General features: G+C 42.4%; 1 long non-coding RNA gene across 1 annotated transcript in view; it reads right to left on the bottom strand.

The window, feature by feature from the left end:
• Positions 1–378: 378 nt before the first annotated feature.
• Positions 379–12,864, bottom strand: part of LOC110148447 (uncharacterized) — a 35,126-nt gene continuing 22,640 nt past the window's right edge. The window contains exons 2-3 of the long non-coding RNA XR_002317173.2: positions 1,854–1,916; positions 379–544 (exon numbers count right to left, since the gene is read on the bottom strand). This is a non-coding gene — a long non-coding RNA (uncharacterized lncRNA). The remainder of the gene's footprint in view (positions 545–1,853; positions 1,917–12,864) is intronic.

The following is a 12,864-nucleotide window of genomic DNA, read 5'->3' as shown; positions in this document are numbered from 1 at the left end:
GCAAGCTCCAATAAAATGGAGATAAGATGCCCTGGAGGCTTGAAGGCAGCCCTGTGGGTGTGAGCAAGGTCACATCACATCATGGGAACTAACGAGATGGGATTTTACATAGTTTGAGTGTTGGCTCTTTTTCACTTGCCAACAGTGGGACGTTTGTTCTTGTTGTTCAATAATTAAATAGGCAGTTTGTATTTATTTAACATACAGACTGTAGCCAATTCCTGCTGACAGCTACCAAAATAACCCCACATTTCCTAGCTCCGAAGGGCTCCGAAGATTGTTTTCTGACTGCGGGGGCATCCCCTGCAGACTGAAATTCTCCCGAGTCTCTGAACACCGTTTTTCATCACTTCAAACAATAAATCACTTCACAGCATGTGATCCAAAAACACGCAGCCCAGGTTTATTGGATGAGGGTCCTTCTCTGAGGCTCTTCCTGCTGCCAGTGCTGAGCTGTCGTGAAACTGTGTTTAGCGAGGGCAGAAGAAAATGTTGACAAGTTTTCCTCATTTGTGCATGTCCACTAAAGAAAGTGAATTTTGACCTAATGATTTTAGAAAGGAAGAAGGGGTAATAACTTGCAGCAGAAAGTAGGGAGTTTGGGAAGAAGCAAGCCAATCAGGGAGTCAGGAAAGGGGAATACTGAAAGGCCACACTGGGTATCTTTGGAACAATTGATGGTAAAGTTAAGGGCCCTGGCTGGTCCCCTGAGTGTGCAGAGGGAGAGAGAAAAAACTGAGTGGCGGAAGACTGCATTCTCTCCCATGGTGAAGGGTGATGCTAAGAGAGATACTGGGCATGTTTCTGTACTATAAGGCTTCACCCTATCACATGTGCAGAAAATGGTATCAGAGGAGATGCACACCAGACCCCTGTTGACGCTTCCTGGAGTTCAGACATAATGTTTGGGGTATTTAGGCTGTACATGCTAAAGAGGGATCTTTGGCAGGAGTTTAGGCGGGAGAAGGATGCTATGTGCCATGGCCTGTTTGGTTATCAATCGGCCAGCAGCAGGGCAATGTATGGTACCACCACACTGTACCACCTTTCTTCTGATGCCCTTACTAAAGTGGGCCTCAAAGGATCACCCTGGGAAGGTATGAAGCAGCAGTCAGTCGGAAGCAGATTCTTTTCCTTCTCAGCATTCTACCCACACCCTCTCCCTGCCTCTTGAAGGGCCCCTCTACTGTGCAATTTGCCTTTGAGTGACTCTCTTTATGGTGTCTACTCCAGTATTCTAGGCTGGAGAATTCCATGGACTGCATAGTCCATGGGGTCACAAAGAGTCGGACATGACTGAGTGACTTTCAGTTTCACTTTGGGCTTCCTTTGTGGCTCAGCTGGTAAGGAATCCGCCTGCAATGCAGGAGACCTGGGTTTGATCCTTGAGTTGGGAAGATCCCCTGGAGAAGGGATAGGCTACCCATCCCAGTATTCTGGCCTGGAGAATTCCATGGACCGTATAGTCCATGGGGCCACAGAGTCGGACACGACTGAGTGACTTTCACTTGGTGCATACTGTGAAGGCCTCTGTGTGGTCAATATTAAAACTAAGCATTCAAGAGTCAAATAGCTCCACTTTGAACTATTCAACACTGGCAGCACTGCAGAGATTGGAACTCGGGTGAAGAAAACCATTCACACAAGTAAGGAGGAAGCAGCCTGTTAGGGTGACATCCACATTTCACCTGGCATATAGTATCTGAAGAAGGAAGTCTCTCTCCTTACCATCTGTGCATATCCAACAGTCTGAACTCAGTTTCCTCATCTGTAAAATGGGTCTGCCCCATTTGTCCTTATCAATGCATTGCTCTGGAGGTTGAAATGGAAGTACTCTGCCCTCTGGTACTCACCCTTAGTCCTTTCCTTTTAATCGACCCCGAGGATTCATTTCTGCCTCTTCAAGAGATGTGAAACTATGGATGAAGCCACAGAAGTCGAAGTCAATTTTTAAAAAATGTTATCATTCTGTCCCTCATTTTCTCACTTGTGAAAGGAGAGAAAAAAACATCTTTTCTGACTGTGCTGCGCAACTTGTGGGATCTTAGTTCTCTGACCAAGGATCAGACCTGAGGCCCGGCAGTGAAAGCATGGAGTCCTAACTGCTGAACTGCCAGGGAATTCCTGAAGAGGAAATTTTTTAGTAAAATCTCCAAAGTTTCTTCCAACCTCAAAGAAAAAAGGGTAGGCGGTCCATTCAAAAATATTGGTTGCAGAGTCTTGACCACCTTTGGAATGAGAAACAATGTCTAAGTAAACTCAGTCTAGTATACTAATATAGTATATAGAAGCAGGTATTCTGGAGTTGCATGTCTCAGGAGTTGGGGCAGAGATCTTGGCATGTTTCCAAAGCATAATCAAATGGGTGTGGATAACAGAGAAGTCTGGCATCCTGCTCATTTTCTGGGGCCATATTCCTAGGAGGCTGATTCAACGATTCACAGCCAAGAAGCATTTTTTATCACAGTCTCTTCTCCCATCAGAAACTGCTCCCGGCATGTCAGCCACACTGCTGTCACGCTTTCAGTTCCCTGGGTCATGAATCAAGTGACTACTGTCAGAAGCAATGAGGTTGCGCATTGTGTATTTTCTGGAAGGGTCCCTCCCTCTCTTTGCATCTGAGTTCTTCTCTCCTCCCCTTCTTGCCTTACTCCCAGAATCCTCTACAATCTTCATCATGTTTTTCTCCCCTACTTCTTCCTTTCCTCTCCAGTTTTTCCTTCCTCAGCACATCTCCATTTTCTATACTTCAAAGCTTCCACTGGGATTGACACAGTCTGTTTCACTCCTGTTTCCCCCTCCTCTTTCTTCCCTGTCCCATTCCAGTTCCTCACCATGGACGACAAGAGGGCTGTGTCCAAACTGGGACTGAATACAATCTGCAAGGAACTTAACAATCTAAGCCCCACACCCACAGTGCACTATATTCGAGTACAATATCAGCAGATCACAGGATCAAATATCATGCCCTTATTAGGATGGAGCATTGTTGTTCCCCATGGAGAATTGGCCTCTGTCAATGGAATCCTTTGATATCCATAATACAGAACTGGATAATGGGCAAAGAGAAAGATCACAAATTGGAGGTTATAGGAAAGAAGGCAGAGAGAAACCAAGTTACTCTAAAAAGTGAGGGAAGACAAAAAGCTAAATGAGATGAAGAAGCATTTTATGAGCAGAGAGGCTGTTGGTGACTAGGCAATCAGAGTAATACAGGGTGCAAGAGACTCGGGGAGAAAAAAGGGGAGATGAGTAGTGTCTCTAAGTTATAAGTTGGATCCTTATAACCTTTTTTAAAAAAGAGATGCAGTTTAGAAGCTGGGCTCCTTTCTTGATTACTTTTGGCTCTTTGATCTATAAATCCTTGAATAAAAGTCTCCCTAGAAGCTGAGACAGGTGGGTCAAAGAGCCATACAGGTTACACACCAGAGTTCACGGAAGTATAAAAACTTCTGAGTTTTCACTGAATTAAGTTTAGACCACTGAGATTTAGAAAGAATGATATTTGCAGGAATTTCCCCTACTGTACTCTCTCATCAGACAGATTTTTCAAAGGGCAGTCATTTCAGCAGAATAAGAAAGAGATAAATGACAGCCTGTGCATTTGATATTTGATACATTCTTCCTCCACTGAGAAGTTAATGCTTTAGTTCCAAACTTACCTGAAGTCATCAGGAGACTTATCAGAGACGTCAAACTCCCATGCTATGCTGAAAGGAAGTAGGTTTTAGAGGCAAAAGGAGAATTGTGTCTCTCTCTGTAGTTCAAATGGCATTTGGAAATCCAATTAATGTTTGGTTTTTAAAGCAGAATCAGTAACTGTGTTCAAAACTGCCGACTGTTCAGTTTGATAATAAAACAGGCTACTCTAAAGATGGCTTATAGTCATTAGGGAAAGTCTCGCTCTGTAGAATAAACTTTCTCTTTGGAATAATAATATTTTATGTTTTATGATTTCTTTCATCCAAGAATTTCAAAGCATTTTAAAATAGTTTGGCGTGATGGGAAATGTAATGCTTCATAACTTAAGCTACATATGTCAATACTTTGCCTGGGGACAGAAATTAATTATTCCATGGAAGTAATGTTGGTACCTAATTTTATTCTATTTATACTATAAAAGTATCATTATTAATCATTATGATAGCTATTATTTATTGAAAAGAGAATGCTTATTCTGTTAGGCACTGTGTTAAATGTTTTACATGCATTATCTCATTTAATATTCATATAGATCTAAATCTAAATCTAATGTCATTTTACAATGATTCTTTGAGAAAAGCACTACTTTTATCCTTCTTTCACAGATAATGTAATTTAGGTTCAGGAGGTTAAGTAACTTGCTCATTGTCATAAAGCTAGTGAAAATGACAGTGTGTTGTTAGTGGATAAGGAATCAGTCAGCAAAAGTTCTGGTGGTCAGTTTCCTTTCCAGTTGTCACCTGAGCGGCATTTTATGCAGCCTCTTAGATCATGAAGAGATGGTTTTCTTAATCCTAGAACTGTGTGGCTGCAATCTTTGCTGATCCTTGAATGTGTCAAGAGTTCTGTTGTCCCTCGACACCTAGTAAGTAGAGAAAACTCAAGGGTGATTAAAAATATTGTAAATGACACCCCTTCTCAACTGTCAGCCAAGTCTCTAGAATTACAACTACAAAACGTACTGTGGCCAAAAATTCCAGGATTTCAAGATACAGGGCCTTTACCTTTCCCCTGGATTGTTGCGATATTCTCCTCCTAACTGGTATCTCTGCTTCTACTCTTGTCCCCTACAACCTAACACTGATTGAGGATTCAGAATAATCACCTTAATATGCAAAACCAAGTCAAGTTCCCTGCTTCAAATTCCCCAAATGGTTTCTCATCATATTTAGAATAAAACCCATGGCTAAATGCTCTCCATGATCCATCCAAGCCAAACAATAATCTGATCTTAACATCCCTGTCTTCCTGGCACACTCCATTTCAGCTTGACACACTCAGCCTTTTTCAGATCTTCAGATCACTGAGTCTGTCCCGCCTAAGGGTCTTTATACAGGCGCCACCTCCTACTGAAACCACTCATCCCTGCTCTTTTCCCAACTGCTCCCTCCTGTTTCTCAGGACTCAAATATTATAGTAGGTCTTCAGTGATACACACATCCCTCCCCACCACCACACACCACATTGAGATTTCATCCTTGCTACATTTTCTCCTAATACCCTGTTTTTCTTTCATACCTCTTATTCTTATTTATCATTTTTTTTAGTACTTCTGTATTGAATGAGTGTCTCCACAATTGGGCTATAAGCTTCATGAAGGAAAATTCCTTATCTCTTTGATGACCATTGTATTTGATCACAGTGCCTGAGAACTTGAGTGATCATGTTAGGTATTGATGAAATATTTGATTTTGAGTAACTCTAAGCTTGATTCCTTGTCAATCACCTAATTGCTATGTGACCTTTGGAAATATATTCAACCTCTTCTCTAAGTCTCAACCTTTTCATCTGCTAGATGGATTTCCTAATAACCTTGCCACAAGATCTATAGGGAGTAGATACATGATAATATATACAAAATGCTTTGTAGACCATGACAACTTTTCTTATAAAATTTCAAGCTTTAGATCTAGTACCACCTCTGTGGAGCAAAGGGCATTCCCTCTAGTCTACTAAGCTAAACTTGCAGAAGGAGCAAAGCTGTGGACAACACGTGGGCATTTTTCACAAGGCTTGTAACTAGGCTCCAGGGCACTCAGAGTCTCAGCAAAGAATGAAATTAACCCAGCTCTTCCTCCAAGGAATAAACTGGTCCCTTGACTGAGCCTGTGTGTTCATGTTGCTGACTTGGGCTTCATAAACTCAGCCCTTCTACTGACCTTTTGTCCTCTTTCCTAACTGACTTCTCCTCCAAAGCACACAGCCAGATGGAAACCCACAGGGGCACATGTATGGACAGAGCACAGGCCTTGCAGGATCAGACTGCCTGGTGATTGTTTTAAGGGACAGAAAAATGGAGAAGCTCTGTGGGCACATAACACATATGGCTCTCACCTGCGCTTAAGGTACACATCACTCTCTTAAACGCTTAGAGAAGGAAAGGCTGTGTTCATTGTAGGCTAAAACTTTTCCCAGGGGATTTATGAAATGCTGCTTCTTTTTTGTTGATCTAGCTTTGATAAAAGGAGTAGTATCAGTAACTATGTTAGGGGAAAGGTCAGGATGGCTAGAGTCCGTCTTATATGGGAAGGATCAGAGCAAGTGGAGGTCACTTGGGGATACCAAGGTATAGCATATATGTTCTCCTTTGGCTTCTTTCTTCTCAGCAGTGAGCAGATCAGTGACCTAGGTATAAGAATACTTGGAACCGTTGAGAAGTTCTCTAATCTATTCTAGTATTTTTAGACAGAGTGTCTCAGAGCAAACTAGATTCAGAGGTCTTTCATTTCCCATGGTTTTCCTTCTGAAACAGGTGAGAAAATAAGCCTCATTACAAGTGGTATTCGAAATAGCTATTTGGGATTCTTAAATGGTATTATGTGACTGGTGATGGAAGTAAAGTCTGATGCTGTAAAGAGCAATATTGCATAGGAACCTGGAATGTGAGGTCCATGAATCAAGGCAAATTGGAAGTGGTCAAACAGGAAATGGCAAGAGTGAACATTGACATTTTAGAAAATAGCTAACTAAAATGGACTGGAATGGGTGAACTTAACTCAAATGACCATTATATCTACTACTGTGGGCAGGAATCCCTTAGAAGAAATGGAGTAGCCATCATGGTCAACAAGAGAGTCCAAAATGCAGTACTTGGATGCAATCTCAAAAACAACAGAATGATCTCTTTTCGTTTCCAAGACAAACCATTCAATAGCACGGTAATCCAAGTCTATGCCTCAACCAGTAACGCTGAAGAAGCTGAAGTTGAATGGTTCTATGAAGACCTACAAGACCTTCTAGAACTAACACCCAAAAAAGATGTCCTTTTCATTATAGGGAACTGGAATACAAAAGTAGGAAGTCAAGAAATACCTGGAGTAACAGGCAAATTTGGCCTTGGAGTACAGAATGAAGCAGGGCAAAGGCTAACAGAGTTTTGCCAAGAGAATGCACTGGTCATAGCAAACACCCTCTTCCACCAACACAAGAGAAGACTCTACACATGGACATCAGCAGATGGTCAACACCAAAATCAGACTGATTATATTCTTTTCAGCCAAAGATGGAGAAGCTTTATAAGTCAGCAAAAACAAGACCGGGAACTGACTGTGGCTCAGATCGTGACTCCTTATTGCCAAATTCAGACATAAATTGAAGAAAGTTGGGAAAACCAGTAGATGATTCAGGTATGACCTAAACCAAATCCCTTAAGATTATAGAGTGGTAGTGACAAATAGATTCAAGAGATTAGATCTGATAGACAGAATGCCTGAAGAACTATTGACAGAGGTTCATGAACACTATACAGGAGGCAGTGATCAAGACCATCCCTAAGAAAAAGAAATGCAAAAAGGCAAAATGGTTGTCTGAGGAGGCCTTACAAATAGCTGTGAAAAGAAGAGAAGTGAAAGGCAAAGGAGGAAAGATATTCCCATTTGAGTGCAGAGCTCCCAAGAATAGCAAGAAGAGATAAGAAAGCCTTCCTCAATGATCAAGGCAAAGAAATAGAGGAAAACAATACAATGGGAAAGACTAGAGATCTCTTCAAGAAAATTAGAGATACCAAGGGAACATTTCATGCAAAGATGGGCTCAATAAAAGACAGAAATGGTATGGACCTAACAAAAGCAGAAGATATTAAGAAGTGGCAAGAATACACAGAAAAACTGTACAAAAAAAGATCTTCATGACCCAGATAACCACGATGGTGTGATCACTCACCTAGAGTTAGACATCCTGGAATGTGAAGTCAAGTGGGCCTTAGAAAGCATCACTCTGAACAAAGCTAGTGGAGGTAATAGAATTCCAGTTGAGTTATTTCAAATCCTAGATGATAATGCTGTGAAAGTGCTGGACTCAATATGCCAGCAAATTTGGAAAACTCAGCAGTGGCCACAGGACTGGAAAAGGTCAGTTTTCATTCCAATCCCAAAGAAAGGCAGTGCCAAAGAATGCTTAAACTACCACACAATTACACTCATCTCACATGCTAGTAAAGTCATGCTCAAAATTCTCCAAGCCAGGCTTCAGCAATACGTGAACCATGAACTTTCAGATGTTCAAGCTGGTTTTAGAAAAGGCAGAGGAACCAGAGATCAAATTGCCAACATCTGTTGGATCATCAAAAAAGCAAGAGAGTTCCAGAAAAACATCTACTTCTGCTTTATTGACTATGACAAAGTCTTTTACTGTGTGGATCACAACAAACTGTGGAAAATTCTGAAAGAGATGGGAATACCAGACCACGTGACCTGCCTCTTGAGAAAGCTGTACGCAGGTCAAGAAGCAACAATTAGAACTGGACATGGAACAACAGACTGGTTCAAAATTGGGAAAGGAGTATGTCAAGGCTGTATATTGTCACCCTGCTTATTTAACTTATATGCAGAGTACATCATGAGAAACGCCGGACTGGATGAAGCAGAAGCTGGAATCAAGATTGCTGGGAGAAATATCAATAACCTCAGATATGCGGATGACACCACACTTATGGCAGAAAGTGAAGTACAACTAAAGAGCCTCTTGATGAAAGTAAAAGAGGAGAGTGAAAAAGTTGACTTAAAACTTAGCATTCAGCAAACTAAGATCATGGCATCTGGTCCCATCACTTCATGGCAAATAGATGGGGAATCAGTGGAAACAGTGACAGACTTTATTATTTGGGGTTCCAAAATCACTGCAGATGGTGACTAAAGCCATGATATGAAAAGTTGCTTACTCCTTGGAAGAAAAGTGATGACGAACCTAGACAGCATATTAAAAAGCAGAGATATTAGTTTGCCAACAAAGGTGTGTCTAGTCAAAGCTATGGTTTTTCCAGTAGTCATGTATGGATGTGAGAGTTGGACTATTAAGAAAGTTGAGTGGTGAAGGTTTGATGCTTTTGAACTGTGGCGTTGGACAAGACTCTTGAGAATCCCTTGGACTGCAAAGAGATCCAACCAATCCATCCTAAGGGAAATCAGTCCTGAATGTTCATTGGAAGGACTGATGCTGAAGCTGAAACTCCAATACTTTGGCCACCTGATACGAAGAATTGACTCATTTGTAGAGACCCTGATGCTGGGAAAGATTGAGGGTGGGAGGAGAAGGGGATGACAGAGGATGAGATGGTTGGATGTCATCACCGACTCAATGGCTGTGAGTTTGAGTATGCTCCGGGAGTTGGTGATGGACAGGGAAGCCTGGCGTGCTGCAGTCCATGGGTTCGCAAAGAGTTGGACACGACTGAGCGACTGAACTGAACTGAACTGGTATTAAAGGGGGAAAGGTATTTTTTCAACCTTATGAGGAGCGCCAGCATCTACTGGCCACTGGGAATGCACTCTTTCCTTTCCACCTCCCTGCAACCCCATCCCAGGACTGTTCCTGACCCAGGACCCCATCGTCTCTTGCCTGGGCCACCATGATAGACTCCAAAGGGGGCTCCCTGCCTCTGCTGTGGCCTGCTCCGCCCTCCCGCATCCTTTCTCCACTTTTCACACAGAGCGACCTTTCTGACACGACCCAATCCTGTGACTGGCTCTTCTGCTTCCAGCACCTCCACGGGACCCCACTGATGTTGAGGTAGAATCCATGGCATCACTTGGCCTTCGCGGCCTGACTACCTCACCAGCACCATCTCTTGTAATTCTTCTCTTCAATCCCCGGCCCCCCACCCCACCGTGTCTGCTCACCTCTATTGCCAGCCATTTTTCTCTGCCAGCAGGTCCCATACTGGCCAGGCTCTCTCTCAGAACTCTGGGTTTTCACACATGCTATTGTCCACGAATTACAAAGTCCATCTTCTCACTGTTGTTTATTTGAAATATATTCCCTGAACCCTGACACTGTACCTAGTATTGTCCTTGAAAATGAATAAAGCAAAATTCCTGCCTTGAGGAGATCACAGTCTAGCAGGGCAGATAGGTGAGTAAACAAGTTAATTAAGAGTCCAAATGTGGTAGAGGGAAATAGGTACAAAATGACAGGAACCCAGAGGAAGGGGCCACTGGGTTGGTCAAGGAAGAGTCAAGGAAAATTTCCATCAAAAGGAAACTATAAGCAGAAGAATACAAATGATAATAGCTTGTTTTTATTGAACATTTCCTTAGCTCTGTGCTAAGTGTTTTGATGCTTTTGAACTGTACTGTTGGAGAAGACTCTTGAGAGTCCCTTGGACTGCAAAGAGATCCAACCAGTCCATCCTAAAGGAAATCAGTCCTGAATATTCATTGGAAGGACTGATGTTGATGCTGAAACTCCAATACTTTGGCCACGTCATGCGAAGAGCTGACTTATTTGAAAAGACCCTGATGCTGGGAAAGATTGAGGGCAGGAGGAAAAGGGGACGACAGAGGATGAGATGGTTGGATGGCATCACCGACTCAACGGCCATGAGTTTGAGCAAGCTCCGGGAGTTTGTGGATGGACAGGGAAGCCTGGCATGCTGTAGTCCATGGGGTCGCAAAGAGTTGGACATGACTGAGCGACTGAACTGAACTGAACAGAACTGAAGTACTTTAGGAATATTATCAGATTTACATAACAATCCAATGAGAAGCATACTATCAGGAGGCAGGGAAACATAATTGTTTAAACACATCAGCCAGACCTTGGTTCAAACTTCCTCTTTCATGTGTAATGTTGAGGGCCTTGGGCAAGTTATTTAATGCCCAAGGCATTGCCATCATCTTTATAAAGAAGATGATAAGTTTAAAATAAGTAAATGTTGATTATGTATACTAAGAGAGAAGAATACATGTAAACAGCAGGGTGCCTGGAACTAATTAAGCAAGGGCCCATTGAAAGTTGGCTACTACTAATATTCTTCTTGGTCTACAGAGTTTAAGTAACTCTCCCAAGGTCACACAGCAAGTAAACTCCAGAGTCAGGATACAAACCCAGAATTGTCTGACTCCAGAGTGCAGGCTCTAAACTAGGATGCGAGCCTGTATAGTGAGAGGAATTTTGGGGTGAGTATTTGAAAACCCTTCCCAAACTAGGAATCATGGAAAAAGGAAAAGGTTGTCATATGGAAGAAACCAACACAATATTGTAAAGGAATTTTCCACCAATTAAAACATTTTTTTAAATATAAAAAAACAAAAGATGGTGTTGACACAGCATCAGCTTGGGAAGAGATACTTGGATGAAATCTGCAAAACAGTGCGTCCTGCCTAGAGAAGAATGAGCTGAGGCTGACCCAGCTCAGGTAGGCAGTGCGCATGCAGAGCAAGCAGCAGCAGCTCCTCCTGGGCCCAGGGCTGGCTGTGCGGGGCTGGGGTGGCCTCCAGGAATTCAGCACCAACTCTCTCCTCACTCCCTCCCTGCACCCAGGCAGCTGCTGCTACTGGCATCGACCTGACTGCAAAACGGTTCCCTCCCTAAGTACCCGGCTGGGCCTCTCGCTGCTACTCTGACCTGCTGTAATAGGAGCTGGAGGGATGCATCAATGAAACAGCAGAACCAGACCTCCATTCCGCAAACTTTAATTGCTCCAAAGGAGGGGTTATGGTGTGTCTATGTAAAAAACCCTAATTATCTGTTAACTCAATAAAACAAGTTTCAAAGAGCCCACGAAGACCTATTAACCAAATGTATAACCTGTAATTACAAATTATCCATTGGGCAATCAATGGACATTTTAAGCCACCATTTGAAAGTTTATGCCCTTCCATGGGAAATGGTTTTCCTGAGGCCTTTTATGTTGTTTTTAAACTGAAATACACATAAAAAGTTGATCATGGGTATGGAACCATTTTTATGGAACTCACACATCAAGATGAAATATCTGATCTCTGATGAGTTTACGGAAATAGACTATGACATTGATAACAGTCCCTGAATCATACTAAAGGCAATGGATTTGAGGCCTTGAAAATTGAAATTGAGTCTATGGTAATAAAATGCTGGTTGTGACCCAAGAACTAGCAGCTTTCAGCATGTCCCAGCCATGAAACCAGACCATGCAATCCAGGCAAAATGACCCTGGTTCTTGGGCTGCGTGACACCCCTGTGAGGTGGTTTCATTCATATATTCATTCATTCGGCCAACAAATTGCTCCCACTGTATTGTGTATTGGTGAGGATGAGATGGACAAGGTCCTGCTCCCATGGGGGTTATATTTGGAAGTAGCAAGAGATAAGTAAATGGATATGATAATTCAGAGAATGGTGGCTACTGAGAAACTAAAAAGGTAATGGGGCAGTTATTACCTGGTAGGAGGCTGGAGAGGGCCTGATTTAAATTGAATAGAAGACTGATTTTAAGAAAGTGATTTTTATTTTTAGCTGGAGACAAAGTGATGGGAAAGATCCAGAAACATCCAGATTGGTAACAAGCTTGCCATGTAAGAGAAACAGAGGCCAATATGCTTGAAACATAGAGAGCAAAGTGGTCTAGGAGAGTGGTGGAGGGACAGGCAGGGACTAGCTTATCTGTAAATTTGTCATAGAAGGAGTTTGTATTTTGTATTTCATGCAGTGGGAAACTATAGGAGCATTCAAGTAGAGTGATGACATGGAAATATACATTTTAAAAGAACATTCTGGCTGCTGACTGGATAATAGATTATGGAAGAGCAAGAGTAAGCAGGGAGACAGCTAGGAGGCTATTGTGATCATCCAGATAAGACAAAGAAAAAAAAAATGTGCTTCAATTACAATGAGAACAGGGGAGATGGTGAGACTGGCTGGATTTGGAATCTATTTTGGCATCAGACTCAAGAAGACTCAGTTTAT

The sequence above is a fragment of the Odocoileus virginianus genome, chromosome 29 (assembly GCF_023699985.2).
Source record: "Odocoileus virginianus isolate 20LAN1187 ecotype Illinois chromosome 29, Ovbor_1.2, whole genome shotgun sequence".
Lineage (NCBI taxonomy): Eukaryota > Metazoa > Chordata > Mammalia > Artiodactyla > Cervidae > Odocoileus > Odocoileus virginianus.
Note: the sequence above shows the minus strand (reverse complement) of the source record. Positions and strands in the feature narration are given on the sequence as shown.